Raw genomic sequence first — 16,695 nt, 5'->3', positions numbered from 1 at the left:
ACAGCCAGCCTGAATCACCCCACTCATCCATTCAGCAAACACATCCTGAACACACACACAGCTGCAATATCCCCTTGAATCCCCTCAAACAGCTCTCACAGAAGGTTCTAGTATTCTCCCCATTTTACAGAAGATGAAACTGAGGTTGAGAGCTAGGTGAAGTCGCCTGCCCCAGATCATGAAGAGGATCTGAGATTGGAACCCGACCTGAAAGCCAGGATCTTACCACTGTGTCACGCTGTCCTTGAGATCACAGTGGGGTTCTGGGGGAATCCCACGCCCCAAAGCCTCAGCCCTGCTGACCTGCCCTGGCGCCTGGAAGTCCCCCATTAGTCACCCTTTGTGGCTCCTGGCTGCTGAGAGAAGACGCTGTTCCTTGGGAGGGTAACCAAGTACAGCGCAGCCCTCTCATTGCAGAGAACACAACACAGCAGAGCTGGGGCCTAGGACTAAGAGGGATGGCTGGGGACAAGCAGCTGGCCTTTACTAAGCACTTACTGCATACCTAGTGCCTTGTCAAACAGTTTGTCTGCATTATCTCATTTAGGACTCAACCCCATAATGTGGGTGCAATGATTGTTCCATTTTCTTGCCAGGGAAACCGAGGTTCAGAAAGCTGAACCACTTGCTCCAGCAGGTTGCACGGTTAGGAAACCACACTGTGCTGACTTCAGCTCTGCCAGCAGGGAAGGAAGGAGGGTAGACAGGAAATGGGCGGCGGGGGATGATGGGCTTAGTTTGTTCCAGGTCCCTTGTCTCTTACGGGCTGGGGCTGCCACCCTGGGGGTGGTTCATCCAGCAGCTGATCTGGCAGGGGCTCCTCAAATTCTTTCCCCAGATCTCATCCCTCTTTGCCATTCAATCAAGCCACCGATTACTATGGAATGTGCCAGGCACTGTGAGAGGCCCTGGGATGCCATGTGAGTAGGACAGGCCTGTAATCCCAGAACTGTGGAAGGCCAAGGTGGGCAGATAACTTGAGGCCAGGAGTTCGAGACCCCTTTGGGGCTCATGGTCTAGAGGGGGACAGATTGATTAAATAATCATCCAGGAAAAAATCAGATTTTGGCTGGGCCCTGAGCCCAGAGGAGAGATGCTGAGAGCAATGGGGCCAGAGCTGGGGGCATGGGTCAGGAAAATCATGGTTGAAACTTGAAGGACACAGAGTTATTGACTTGGGAGGGAAGGGATAGAGGGAAGAAAGTTCCAGGCAGTGGGAACAACATGGGCACAGGAGTTTGCACTAGGGGAGCAGACAAGGTGGGGGCAGCTGGAAGGAGCCAGGGTGGCTGCATGAAGGAGGAAGAGGCTGTGTGAGGATGGGGAGAAGCTGGACTAGGGCAGGGTGCAAAGAAATTGTGGAATCAAGAGATAATTGGGAAGAAAAGGGTAGGAGTTGCTGATGGGTTGGAAGTGAGGAAGAAGGAGGTTGAAATCTCAGGTTTCTGACTTAGGCAGCTGTCCTGATGGGGGTGCCACGGGGTGGCTGGGAAAGCCATGGAAGGAGGTTGCAGGGCTGGTGGTGAGAGGAGCATCCTGAGCTGGGGTTCAGCCAAGTTGAGTCTCAGGGCCTGCTCAGCCTCCAGGTGGAGGTTCCAGGAAAGCTGTTGCAAAAGATACTTGAGGTCATTAGCCATCAGGGAAATGCAAATTAAAGCCACAGTCAGATGCCCCTTCACACCCCCAAGCAGGACTAGAATTAGAAAGACTGACAACACCCAGTGCTGGTGAGGATGCAGAGAAGCTAGAACACTCACATGTTGCTGGTGGGAATGCAACATGATACAGCCACTTTGGAAACCAGTTGGGCAGTTTCTTATAAAGTTAGACGTGTACTCACCATGTACTCCCCATCCAAGCCAGAAATCCCACCCTTAGATATTTCCCCAAGAGAATGAAAACAGTTGTTCATAGAAAGACTGGTACAAATGTGTACGGCAGCTTTGTTCATAAGATCCCCAAACTGAAAACAACCCAAATATCTATCAGCTGGTGAATGGATAAACTGTGGTCCATCCATGCAAGGAAATATTACTCTGAATAAACAGGAGTGTTGCACTGATTCACATGCCAACATGGACGAATCTCGAAGACACCATGCTGACTGAAAGAAGCTAGACACAAAAGCCTATATATTTTTTCTTTTTAGAGACAGGGTCCCACTGTGTTTACCAGGCTGGAGTGCAGTGGCACCATCATAGCTCACTGCAGCCTTGACCTACCAAGCTCCAGCGATCCTCCTGCCTCAGCTTCCTGAGTAGCTGAGACTGCAGGTGTGCACCACCATGCCAGGCTAATTACTTATTTTTTTGTAGAGATGGGGGTCTTGCTATGTTGCCCAACCCAGGCTGGTCTCAAACTCCTGGCTCAACTGATCCTCCTGCCTTGGCCTCCCAAAGTGTTGGGGTTACAGGTGTGAGCCACAGTGACATACAATCTGGCCGGGCTGTATGTTGTGTGATTCCAATGATAAGAAGTTCTGGAAAAGATCAGTGGTTACTCTTGGGGGTGGGAAATGATTAGGAGGGGCTCGCAGGAACCCTCTGGTATGATGGAAACATGTTTTATTTTGGTCTGGTTGGTTGTCATACGGGTGTCTGCATTTGCCAAAACTCATTGAACTGCATTTTTACAACTGGTGCTTTTTACTGTGTGTAAAATATACCCCAAGAAGCAAGCAAACCAATAAGCAAGCAGGCAAGCAGGTGAATTCACAAGGCTGTGTGAACCCAGAGGTCGGCCAAGGCATGTGTGAGAACAGAGGGCCTTGGGCATGCTCCTTGGAGCTCCCACAGCTGCTGTCCCCGCCCCTCCCAGGGACTGGGTGACAGGGAGGCCCAAGGAAGCCACACCTCCTGGAAGTCCCCTGTGAATGTCCTTACCTTCTGTGGCTGTTCCCCTGCTCAGAGACTATCAATGGTTCCCCCAAATAAGACAAGTTTCTATCATATTAGAGGGTCCCTGCAAGCGCCTCCAGATCATTCCCTCCCCAACAAGGGTAACCACTGGTCTTTTCCAGAACTTATCATTGGAATCACACAATATAACATACAACCTGGCCGGACTGTATGTTACTGCGGCTCACAACTGTAGCTCCAACACTTTGGGAAGCTGAGGCGGGAGGATCACTTGAGCCAGGAGTTCGAGACCAGCCTGGGTTGGGCAACATAGCGAGACCCCATCTCTACAAAAAATTAAGTAATTAGCCTAGCATGGTGGCACACACCTGCAGTCCCAGGTACTCAGGAAGCTGAGGTGGGAGGATCCCTGCATCCTGGTAGGTCAAGGCTGCAGTGAATTATGATTGCACCACCGCACTCCAGCCTGGCCTGCAGAGTGCAGGTGAATGAACCCGGTTGATGTAATGGGTACTGACCCAAGAGAGGCCTCCCACCAGGCAGCAGGAGGCTGCAGCCTGGGAGAGAGGGAAAACCTGGAGGCAGGACTATGAGAACGTCTGCCCAGAGGCAGCACCTGCAGCCGCGGGGAGAGGTGGCACTCCTCAGTAAAGGATGCGAGCCTTTGCCGATATGAGCCCTCTTGGTAATGGCAAAGATGTTCTCACACCCCATGTGATGGGATATTTTTTTATACACACTGGGAGAGAAACCAGATAATGACAAACAGCTCCTGTGTGAACAACTTTTTTTTTTTTTTTCGAGACAGAGTCGCGCTTTATCTCCCAGGCTGGAGTGCAGTGGCACAATCTCAGCTCGCTGCAACCTCCGCCTCCTGGGTTCAAGCGATTCTCATGCCTCAGCCTCCTGAGTAGCTGGGATTACAGGTGTGCACCACCACATCGAGCTAATTTTTTGTATTTTTAGTAGAGATGGGGTTTCGCCCTGTTGACCAGCCTGGTCTGGAACTCCTGGCCTCAAGTGATCTGCCTGCCTCGGCCTCCCAAAGTGCTGGGATTACAGGCATGAGCCACTGGTGAACAACTCTTTCTAATGTCTTTCACTGATGTAGCCCAACTGCCTCTAGAGACAGTCAACAAAAGATCAAACCTCTGTGTTTGAGGCGTCGTGTGAATTAGAGTCCAAATATGGTTAGCCTTGAGGACTTTTGTGGTAATCATGCTGTACTGCCCCTGGGGGTAGAAGTGGGCAGAGACCTGATTGCTGAGCATTTAGGGGCACAAGGTCTCTCGACCCCTCATTCATGTACTCGCCCACACAGTCCCTGGGCATAAAATGGTGTGTGCTTGTGGGAAGGAATTGTGACTCATCTTTGCCCTCAGTCTCTAGTGTGATCCTAGCCCAGAGTAGGTGACTCAGAAATGTTTGTGGAATATTCCAGCAACTTGGAAGAGGTAAAGAAAATAAGGCAGCCCCAGATGTATGATCAATCAAACATGATTCAGCAATTGAAAATGATGTTTTTGAAGGATAATATGGAAAAATGCCCATGACATGATGTTAAATGAACTCTGAGCCTTAGTTTTTTCATCTGTGAAATGGAATAATAATAGTATCATCTTGCAGGGGTGTTCTGGGGATTTAATGAGACCGGCATGGAAAGTACTTAGCATGATGCCTTGCAAAAGGTAAGTCCTCCAGAAATCGTGGCTAGAAGGTAAGTCCTCCATAAGTCATGGCTAGAAGGTAAGTCCTCCAGAAATCATGGCTAGTAGGATTATCAAGTATAAAGAAAACATGACCAGAAGGAAATATACCAAATTATTAAGAGAGGTTAGTTATTGAGTGTAAGATTTTGGGTGAGCTTAATTTGCTTCTTTCAACTTTTCTGTGTTCTCCTAATATTCCCAAATGGACAGAAAGAAACCCAAAGTGTTAGGAGATCTAGGGGCCCCAGGCATTATCCTATAGTTATTAATGCCCAAACAGGAGTGCTCTGAGCTAGTGGTTCTTCCTCGGGGATGATTTTGCCCCCTAGGGGACATTTGGCCATGTCTGGAGACATGTTTGGTTGTCACAATCAGGGGACATCTGGTGGGTGGTGGTCAGGGATGCTCCTCAACATCCCACAGTACACAGGACAGCCCCCCACAGCACAGAAGTCCAAAAGTGCCGCGGTAGAGAAACCCAGCTCTGCGGCTTCCCCTCCGGCAGTGTGGGATCCCCAGAACCCCATTTCCCAAAGATTTCTGGAAACCCAGAGGCGCTTCTGTGTCATCAGGAACATGGTTGTTGTGCATCTCTTGGTGGCTGGAAGGCTGCAGTGATGGCTCTCTCTTTTCTAGCACACGCACAGGGCCCCACAGAACTGGGCACACCTATGCCCAAGGTTGGCAGAACCAGAACGCCACACCGAGATGTGCATCAGGACAGCCTTATTGCTGCTCCTGCCAAGAAAAAAGGAGAAAGGAAAGGGCCCCATGGCAGGGAGACCTAAGCACAAAAGTGGCACAAGCACGACCCCTTTCACAGGCACAGGGACCCTGCCAGGGTGGCCGAGGGTGAGTTCTCACAACGGTGGCCAGTCTCAGCCCTGGTTCTGAGATGCCCACTATTCCCTTGAGGTAGCTCTTTCTGGAGTCCCTGTTATCTGGCTTTGTGCCCGACCTCCAAGCCCCTGAGAGGGAGAGGCTTCAACTGATTTTCCTGAGAGGTTCAGCAGCCCCTCCGCAAATTTCTGGATACAAACAAATGCGTGGGCTAGCAGGATTGTCTAATCCCACCAGCAGAAGCTTCTGGGCCCTGACTCCTGCCCAGCTCAGATGCCATCTCATCTGTTGACGGTCACCTTGCTTGGACGGGTGGAGAAAAGCTTCCGTCACCTCCCACTCTGCACCGGCTCCACGAGCTTTCTTGCTCTTTTTCAGGTAGTGCTGCCTCAGGGCCTTTGCGCTTGCTGTTTCTTCTGCCTGGGGCCCTGTTCCCAGATATCTGCACAGCTGGCATCTTCTCATCCTCTAGGCCTCAGCTTGGATGTCACCTTCTCAGAGAGGCCACTCTGTAGCCCTGCCCCCAGATATTCACTAGGACACCCCCTTTTCCTTTCAAGGCACTGGTGACGGTCAGAGTGATGTTGATAGATTGATTTGCGCTGCCTGCGGGTGGGACCTCTGTCCCTCATGTCCACTCTCTCCCTGTCCCTGCCTGGTGCCTGGCACATGGTAGGGAATCAGGAGACATCTGAATAAAGGGACTAGCAAGGGAGGCTTTGCAGAGGGCATAGGGGTTGAGGCGAGGCAATGGGACTGACAAAATTTAAGCGGCAGGGGCAGAGAGCAGGGGGGCCTTAGGTTTAAGGCTTGGAGTCAGGCGACCCTGGTTTGAATCCTGGCTCCACTGCTTAGGAGTTGCATGAGCTTGGGCAACTTGATAACCTCTGGCAGCCTCCCTTCCTCACCTAGGAAATGGGGAGAAGCATCCTTCCTACTCCTAGGGATTTGGGAGGGTGGAGTGGGCATGGACAGCCTGGCACACAGTTGGTGCCAGTTAATGCTCACCCTGGGAGAGAGAGTTCCTGGCTGCCGGGTCAATGTGGACCATCCAAGGAGTACTGTGGAGGCCTCCATGTCCCCACAGCCCCCACAGCCCCCGCCCCTGTGGTTTGGGGAGTGAGAGCCCGCCCTGCAGAGCTCTCGGTCTTGTGGCCTAAAATTAGCTCACAAATTCCTTGGCTGCTTGGCTGGTGCTTCCAACCAACAATTCAAAACAGATGTTTCCAGCTGTTGGGGCCCATCCCCCCTGGCCAGCATCCACGTGTGTCCAGTTCACAAGGGTTGGAGTCAGCCCTGGGGAGGTCAATTGGCTTCATGCACCCCTGAGCCCCAGCTGGGCTGTGGGTTTGAAGTGGGGAGGTGAGCCCTGGGTCTGCACGCACGTTCCCCCGAGGATAGGGGCTGGGTGGCTGATTGCTTTGTCACTTTCCACCCCATAGCCTTGTGGAGTGCCTGCTGTATATCAGGCTTCTGTGTTAGCTGCTGCCCAGATGGTGTGATACAGACTCTGTCAGCCGGGCGCGGTGGCTCACACCTGTAATCCCAGCACTTTGGGAGGCTGAGGTGGGCGGATCACTTGAGGCCAGGAGTTCGAGACCAGCCTGGCCAACATGGCGAAACCCCATCTCTACTAAAAATTCAAAAATTAGCCAGGCATGGTGGTGGGCAACCATAACCCCAGCTACTTGGGAGGCTGAAGCAGGAGAATCTCTTGAACCTGGGAGGTGGAGGTTGCAGTGAACCCAGATGGTGCCACTGCTCTCCAGCCTGGGCAACAGAGCGAGACTCCATCTCAAAAAAAAAAAAAAAAAAAAAGACTCTCCATCCAGGTGTCACTACTGTTGCTATGATTGTTATTACTATTAGCATATTTATCAAGTGCCAGTTGCCAAGGGCTCACTGAATTCTCACAAGAACCCAGAGAAGTGAGGGTTATTACCTCCATTTTAACAGATGAGGAAACCGAGGGTCAGAGTGGCTGAGTAACTTAGCTCAAGGTCATCCAGCTCAGAGGCAGCAGAACTCAGAAGTCCCAGAAGGGCAAGTGGTCTTGGCTCATCCTGACGGTGTTACCTCCATGCTGCCACCCCCCGATGTGGCCCTTTCCCACTGGTGGGTGTGTCTGGGTGTTGTGGAAGACCCTGTCTGTGAGGCTGTCCCTAGGCCCAGGGGCAGAAGGCTGACTCATGGCAACTGACTGGAGGAGGTGGCTGGTCAGGAACCCCTGGGTGCCAAGCTTTTAGCCACAGCTGGGTTGGAAGCTGGTTTCAGATTTGGAAGGGGCCAAGGGAGGTCTGGGTTACTGCATGGCCTGCATGGGGTGTTTTTTTTTGTTTGTTTTTTGTTTTTTTTTAGACAGAGTCTTGCTCTGTTTCCACACTGGAAACAGACACCTGGTTGGAGGGTCTCGAACACTGCACTGGAGTGCAGTGGCCGAATCTCGGCTCAATGTAGCTTCCACCTCCAGGGTTCAAGCGAGCACGTCTGGCTAACTTGTATTTTTAGTAGAGACGGGGTTTCACCATGTTGGCCAGGCTGGTCACCTTCGTGAGGTCTTATTGTAGAGCTTCTTCCATTCCCCAGAGATGGGGCTCTGCGCTGTCTCTTGATCAAGGTCCCAAGAGGGTGTATGTGTGTGAATGGGGGTGGGGGCAGTGAGGATGGGGATGAGGGGGTTTGATGCAAGGAGAGGAAGGGAGTGGTGAAGCTTTACACACTCAGGGACCCACGGTTGATCTTCTTCACTCGTAGTAAAAAGCCAAAACCCCTGCTGATGCCCGCAGGGGCCCCACATTCTCCCACTCTCCCCTAACTCACTCTGTTCCAGCTATGCCAGGCTCTCTTCCACTCCAAGAACACGCAGGCGCCCCCACCTGAGGATCTTAGCACTGCCCTTCCCGCTGCTGGGGCTCCTCCTCTGAGCAACTCCCTGCTCGCTGTCCCGCCTCCTGAGGGTCTTTGCATGGAGGCTGCCCACTCCTGCTCTGTTTACCTGCATACTGACTCCCACCTCCTCCACGCCTCGTGGCCTCACGAAGCAAGCTTTTCAGTGCTCGGCCCCCTTCTGCAGGGTCTCTCTGCAGGGACCTGAATTTTTTGTGTGTTTGTTCATTTGTTTTCTTTTTTGAGACAGGGTCTTGCTCTATTGCCCAGGGTAGTGCGATTATAGCTCACTGCAACCTCCGCCTCCCAGGCTATAGTGATCCTTCCTCCTCAGCCTCCCAAGTAGCTGGGACTACAGGTGCCCACCACCATGCCTGGCTATTTTTTTTTTTTGGTAGACACAGGGTTTTGCCATGTTGTCCAGGCTGGTCTCAGACTCTTGGGTTCAAGAGATCCTCCTGCCTCGGTTTCACAAAGTGCTGGGATTACACGGGTGAGCCACTGTGCCTGGCTGGGACACGAATTTTTTTTTTTTTTTTTTGAGACAGGGTCTCGCTAGGTCACCCATGCTCACAGCTCACTGCAGACTTGACCTCCTGGGCTCAGGTGATCCTCCCACCTTTGCCTCCCGAGTAGCTGGGACTACAGGTGCGTACCACCATGCTCAGTTAATTTTTGTATTTTTTGTAGAGACGGGTTTTCGCCATGTTGCCCAGGCTGGTCTTGAACTCCCGACCTCTGGTGATATGCCCACCTCAGCCTCCCAAAGTGTTGGGATTACAGGCGTGAGCCACCGCACTCTGCTAGAATAGAGATTTTTAATCTGTGTTGTTCTTTGCCTGGAAAGTGTCTGGCGCATAGTATGTGCTTAATAAGTATTTGTTGAGACAGAGAGAGAGAAAGAGAGAAGAATAAAGGAAGGGAAAGGAAGGGGGAGAGAGAAAGAGGAGGGGAGGAGGGATGGGAAGGATGGGAGGAAGGGGGGGAGGATGGGAGGAGGGAAGGAAGGAGAAGGGAGGGAAGGAAGGAGAAGGGAGGGAAGGGAAGAGAAGGGAAAGAGGGCAGAGGAGGAGAGAGAAAGGAAGGGAAGGGGAGGAAGGGAGCGGAGGGGAGAGGAAGAGGGAAGAAATGGCTTTCATGTAAAGCAAGGAAGTGGAGGGAGAGCAGGAGAAATGTGAGGTGACTTACCTGAGAATTTGGGTAGCTCAGGGCCCCTTAATTTCAGCTTCAAGCCTTCACTATTTCTCATTCTCCACTAGCCCCTCTCCTGCTCAAGGACTCAAAGACAGACAGGGCCCCCATTTCCACCATGGCTGTAAAGCATCTTCAGAAGCATCGCCTCTGTTCCTTCTCCTGCTGGCCAGTGAGGCTCCTGGTAGTGACTGGCCCAAGGGCACCAGTGAACAGTTGGCAGAGCAGGGCACCAGAGCCGGGCCTGCAGTGCGGTGAGCGTTTACATTCCTGCCGGGCCCATCTGGCTTCCATGCTGGGCTGATGAAGCCGCATCTTACACTAGGCCCTGGGGAATGTAAATGTTGACATGGAGTGTGCAGCCGGCTGGGCCACTGCAGCCACCGGAAGCTCTAAGACCCCTGGCCTTCAGCCGGGGGGTCACTCCCCCCAGAAGAAAGGGATGCAGGGTGATTTATTATTTAAAAAAACCTTTTAAGGGAGTCATAACCTACATGAAGGGCACACATCTGAAGACTATAGCTTGATTTTTCCATGTATGCATCCACCTAACCACCACTAACCACCCACCTAACCACCACTAACCACCTGCCTAACCACCCACCTAACTACCACTAACCCCCACCTAACTACCACTAACCACCCACCTAACCACCACTAACCACCCACCTAACCACCACTAACCACCCACCTAACCAACACTAACCACCACTAATCTGCCACCTAAACACCTAACCACCACTAACTGCCCACCCAACCACCACTAACCACCCACCTAACCACCACTAACCACCCACCTAACCACCCTGCCACCCACCTAGTCACCTAACCACCCACCTAACCACTCTGCCACCCACCTAGTCACCTAAGCACCCAACCACAACTAACCGCCCACCTAACTACCTAACTGCCCACCTAACCACCTCTAACCACTACTAACCACCCACCTAACCACCCACCTAATGACCACTAACTGCCTACCTACCTAATCACCCACCTAATGACCACTAACCACTCATCTAACCACCTAACCGTCCACCTAATGACCACTAACCACTCACCTAATGACCACTAACCACCCACCTAACCACCTAACCACCCACCTAATGACCACTAACCACCCATCTAACCACCTAACCACCACTAACCACCAACCTAACTACCCACCTAACCACCACTAACCAGGTATAGATCTTACACAGGTCCACCCCCAGCAGGGTCCTTGTGCCCCTCCTGGGCAGTACTCCCCAAGGGTAATTGCTCTTTTGACTTCTGACCCCATAGCTTAGTTTTGTTTTGTTTTCTTGCTCTGTTGCCCAGGCTGGAGTGCAGTGGCATGACCATGACTCACTGCAGCCTTGACCCCTGGGCTCAAGCAATCCTCCAGCATCAGCCTCCTGAGTAGCTGGGACTGCAGGTGATTAGTACCACACTTGGCTACTTTTACATTTTTTTGTAGTGACAGGGATCTCACTATGTTGCCCAGGCTGGTCTTGAACTCCTGAACTCAAGCAATTCCCCCGCCTCTGCCTCCCATAGTGCTGGGATTACAGGCATGAACCACCTTGCCTGGCCTATTAGTTTTGCCTGTGTTCTAGAACTTCATGGAGACATGTGTGTTCTTTTGGATTGAGTTCTTTTGCTCCACGTGTCTGTGGCATTCGTCCACACTTGTTCCTGTTCACTGGTGAGTAGTACTCCATCATGCAAGCATAGCGTGGCACCGTCTGTGCATCCATTCTCCTGTTGATGGACATTTGGGCTGCTTCCAGTTTTTTGCTGTTATGCATAAAGCTGCCATGGACACTTTTATCTTTTGTGTTTGTGTCTTTGTATGGATGTGTGTTTTCATTTCTCTTGGATAATGCCTAGGAGTGAGATTGCTGGGTCAGATGAGAAGTGGATGGCTAACTATATAAAAACCGCCAAACCATTTTTCCAAAGTGGCTGTGCCATTTTTCTCTCCCACCAGCAGTGGGTGAGCATCCTGTTATTTGCTGGGGGTGGGAGAAGGGATGGTTGTTGAAACAAGTGGAAAATTTACTAAGAATCACAGAACGTCAGAGCTTACCAATGCCTCCTCTGACCCTTCCTGGTATAGGAAGGGAAAGTGAGGCTCAGATCACAGTGTGGGAGGGGCAGAGCCAGGAGCTAATGTCAGTCTCCCAATTTCCTAGCTCGAACTGCCCCCTGGTAAGAACGGATCAGCAGTGCGCAGTCTTATTTCCTCAGAGGAGGTTTCCTGCCAAGCCCTTTCCTGCCTCACGGTCCTTGTACTTGTCGTCCCCTTGGCCTGGAAGCTTTTCCTCCTGCTCTTGCATACCTGGTTCTCCTGATTCTGCAGGTTCCCATTCAGACACCTCTCTTGAGGCCATCCTTGAGCACAATGGCTAAAATAGCTGCCCAGGCACCCGCCCCACCCGCTTCCCAGCTACTCCCTGTCTCCTGGTCCTTTCCGTTTCCCTGACAGCACTTCACAGTGTCGGGTTACCTTCCCTCTTTGCTGGTTGATTTATTTCTTGTCTGCCTCCCTTACCCGGAGCTCTCTGAGGCGGGAGTCTGATCTGTCTTGCTCTTGGCTGCCCTGCAGTGTCCATGCAGGAGCTGGTGTGGAGCAGTTGCCTAGTAAATATTGGTTAAATCAACCCACAAACAAGCAAAATAATATCAATGTATCCCCAGTGAAACCTGTCTCCTCCTTCAGCCTCAGTTTCCCCATCTATAGCATGAGCAGTTTGCACTGGCTAGTGGGAGGGCATTTGTTGAGCATCTACTATATTCCAGGCGTGGGTGACACAGATAGAGTGACAGTAAAGGCCTGGATTCTGGCCCTGAGAAGCTCCCAATCTAGAGAGGCACATAAACAGGGCATTACAGCCCAGTGTGCTCAGGGCTCAAAGCCAGGAGCCCAGAGGGTATAGGAGTGTAGAGGAGGCTGCTGCTCTCCCTCTCCAGAGGCTGGCATGCAGGGAGGGCTTCCTGGAGGTGGTGATGACATAGATTCAGGGTGCGTAGGGGTGGTCAGGCAAAGCGGCTGTGGAGGACAGTGCTTCAGGCAGGGGGAACAGCCCAAGAGAAGGTGTGGCAGCATCTGCCTCCTTCACTGCTGTCTCTCTGTGCCCAGCACAGTTCCTGGCACACACAGGTGCTCAGTCAACAGTTGGAGAACAAGTGAAAATGTCTGGTTTACAGGTGGGGAAACTGAGGCCCAAGGAGGTTTCACAACACACCTAGAGCTCCACCCTGCTGGGCAGCCATGGCCAGGGAGGCAGGGAGGGTGGGAGAAAAACCCACCCCACACTCTGCCAGCGTCCTCAGGGAAAAGGCTACTCTGCCTCCTTGGAGTGCCAGGCGGGAGGCCACTCCACGGGTGTCCCTCCAAAGGCCAGGCCTGTGCTGTAATGGGGCCACAGCCCAGGCCTCTCTTGCCACATGAAAGGCTTGGCCTATTTTTGCCCAGAGGACAGGCTCCAGTGGCCACTGGGGCTGTGTAATTAGAAGAGACCCTGCACCCACGAGGGGCTGGAGCTAGGGGCTGTGGTGGGCAGGGTGGCCGCCCCTGGAGCAGATGGGGAGGACCCTGGCACAGACCGAGGTGGGGTGGGTTTTCCCCTCACCCTCCCTGCCTCCCTAGCCATGCCTGCCCACGAGGGTGGGGACCCCAGCGGCTAATTGCACGGCGGGCACAGGGTGAGGTCTCTGAATCCCTTCTAGGCCGGGAAGAGGGCCCAGGTGCCACTCTATGCCTCTGAAATTACAGGCTACAAGTGAGTGGCACAGCCTGCTCCGTGCCACAGGCCTGCCTGCGCCCCTGGGAACCATGCTAGTGCAGTCCACAAGGAACATACCGGCTGGGCCCCACAACAGGCCCCCCAAACTAGAGAACGTGGAACGAGAGTCTCTTAGGATGAACGAGGAGCCGCTGGAGCAGACCCTCAGAGCGCTACCTGGTGCAAACCTGAAAATGCAAGCGTGTGTAATGTTCCCCACCCTGTGTCCAAGTGTTCTCATTGCTCAGTTCCCACATATGAGTGGGAACATGCGGTGTTGATATATGTATGTAACAAACCTGCACATTGTGAACATGTACCCTAGAACTTAAAGTATAATTTAAAAAAAAAAAGAAAATGCAAGCGTGGAGGTCAGAGTGGTCATTCACACAGTCAACAAGCATTAATGGAGCACCCACGGTGTTCCAGGCACTGTCCTGGATGGCGAAGTTATGGCAGTTCACAAAACAGGCAGAGCTCCTGGTGCCTGAAGAGCCGGCTCCTGGACTCTTGCAATGACAATAATCTTCAGGAGCTGCCTGGAAGGGGCTGCGCTGCCGCCCACCTCGGGGCCTTTGCATGGGCTGATGGTGACTGGACACCCCCTTGTGTCCTTGCCTTTCTAAATGCCTCCTCCTCATCTTTAAGAGCAGCTCTACTGTCACCTCTTCATGGAGGCCCCTATGAGGCTCGGGGCCAGACTAGCCTCCCAGGCAAGTGCTCTTTTGGCCCCTGAACTACCGCTTCCAACTCTTAGCCCACTTTGCAGTTAGATATTCATTTGTTTGTTTACTTGCTCATTGCAAGTTTCCCTGCTACTCTGTAAACTCTATGTTCTGTTTGTCCATCACTGCCTCCCAGGGCCTGACCTTGGTCTGTGTGCAATTAAGGTCAAAAGAAATATTTGTATACATATGTACAACTATTATGTGTCCATAAATTTTTTTTAGAAATTTAAAAATACATTGACTGGGTGCAGTGGCTCATGCCTGTAATCCCAGCTACTTGGGAGGCTGAGATGGGAGGATTGCCTGAGCCCAGGAGGTCAAGGCCGCAGTGAGCTGTGATTGTGCCACTGCACTGCAGCCTGGGTGGCAGAGTGAGACCTGTCTCAAAAAAAAAAAAAAAAAGAAAATTTAAAATATATTGACATAAAAAAAGAAATATTTGTAGAATGAATGAAATTTAGAGTACTAGAGCATTGGAGTCTTAGTGCTGGCAGGTTTGTGCCAAGCATCTAGTCTAACCCCACATTTAGCCGCAGCCCAGAGAAAGGCAGTGATTTGCTCCGTTGCCCACAGTTTTTGCCAGAGCTGGGGCTGGGACTTGGGGCTCCTTTTTTGCTTCTGATCAGTGACTGACATTGTCATTGCCCTGTCCTCAGATTATGGGTAGGGATGCTCAAGTTTAAGGACAGCCTGTGTGTGTGTGTGTGTGTGTGTGTGTGTAGTGTGTGATGTGTGGTGTGTTGACATGGTGGGAAAGCCCTTCAACAGGACAGAGGGAGGTAGGAGCCCTATTTTGGGGAACGGGCCCCTTGGGAGGGGGGTGGTCCCATTTCCAGATTTTCTTTTTTTTTTTTTAAGACGGAGTCTTGCTCTGTCGCCCAGGCTGGAGTGCAGTGGCGCAATCTCGGCTCACTGCAAGCTCCGCCTCCCGGGTTCACGCCATTCTCCTGCCTCAGCCTCCTGAGTAGCTGGGACTACAGGCACCCACCACCTTGTCTAGCTAATTTTTTGTATTTTTAGTAGAGACAGGGTTTCACTGTGTTAACCAGGATGGTCTTGATCTCCTGACCTCGTGATCTGCCTGCCTCGGCCTCCGAAAGTGCTGGGATTACAGATGTGAGCCACCGCGCCCGGCCTTCCATTTTCAGATTTTCTGACACGGGGGCTGCTGCAGAAAAAAAGGGCTCTGACCTCCCAACATGCTAACTGATTCTGGGCAGGTCGCACCAGCATGAACCACAGTTTCTGTGTCCACCAAGTGGGCTTCCTGCATTCATTCAGTTCCCCACAAGCACATAAGGGGCCTGCTGTGTTTGAGGCACAGTGCTGGGGGAGCAAAACCCAGTGCTTTGCGGGTGGATGATTCCAGCCCCATAGGGAGCCAGTAATAGTAATATTCAACTTGGGGTGGCAGGCAGAATAATGCCCCTCCCCACAAAGATGCCCACAGCCTAATCCCTGGAACCTGGAAGTATGTTACCATTTTTTTATTTTTTTATTTTTTTTTTTTAAGATTTGAGGTCATGCTCTGTCACCCAGGCTGGAGTGCAGTGTCACGATCATAGCTCACTGTAGCCTTGAACTGCTGGGCTCAAGCAATACTCCCACTTCAGCCTCCCAAGTAGCTGGGATCATAGGGATGTGTCGCACCCAGCTAATTAAAAAAAATTTTTAGAGACAGGGTCTCACTAGATTGCCCAGGCTGGTCTTGAGCTCCGAGCCTCAAGTGATCCTCCCACTCAGCCTCCTGAGTAGCAAGGGCTCCAGGTGTGAGCCACTGCACCCAGCTGAGTGTGTCACACCTTATTTGGCAAAAGGGATTTGCCGATATGGTTAATTAAGGCTCTCAGGGAGATTATCCTGGATCATCAGGGTGGGGCCAATGTCATCACTAGGGGCCTTCAATGTGGGAAAGGGAACTGGAAGAGAGATGGCGGTATGAAAAGGACCCCGCCTGCTACCACTGGCCGGGAGGGTGGAGGAAGAAGCCTAAGAGCCAAGGAATGCCAGCAGCTTCTAGAAACTTGAAAAGGTAAAAAAACAGATTCTCCCCCAAAGACTCCAGAATGAACGCAAGCCCTGTTGACACTTTGATTTTTAGCTTCACGAGGCCCGTTTGGGACTCTTGACCACAAGAACTGCAAGACCATGAATGTGAGTGGCTTCTGGCCTCTAATCTGTGGTCATTCGTTACAGCAGCAACAGGGAACTATACCCTTGGCCTTGGCCTGTGCTTTTGACATTGCTGAGCACATGCATGCTCCCTAGCTCCTCTGCCTTCCCCCGCCAGCTTCCGAGTAGTAGGAAGTCTCCATCTCCATTTTACAGAGGAGGAAACAGAGGCTCCATGTGGGGCAGGACATGGTGGAGGCAGGATTTGAAGTGGGTCTGTCTGCCTCTTGCTGGATGAATGAATGAATGAATGAATGCATGAATGAATGAATGAATGTAAGGGGCTGCTAATCCGCGGGACTCCTCAGGTCAGCCAGACGTCCTGGTTCCAGGGCCTGCCACTAACTCACCTCAGATCCCTGCTTGAACCATTAGAACTCACCTGCCTCACTTTCCCCCTCTGTGAAATGGGGCTCCAACCCCTATTCAAGCTACTATCACTGGGGGCATTGTGAGGCCACAGATCCCAGAACAAACCCTCACTGACTCCCTACTGCCTCCTAGGTGACCTTCCAAGACTTTAGCCCAGCTCCTGCCAATG

Source organism: Symphalangus syndactylus, chromosome 13, assembly GCF_028878055.3.
Source record: "Symphalangus syndactylus isolate Jambi chromosome 13, NHGRI_mSymSyn1-v2.1_pri, whole genome shotgun sequence".
NCBI lineage: Eukaryota > Metazoa > Chordata > Mammalia > Primates > Hylobatidae > Symphalangus > Symphalangus syndactylus.
The sequence above is the reverse complement of the archived record's forward strand: the minus strand, read 5'-3'. Positions refer to the sequence as shown.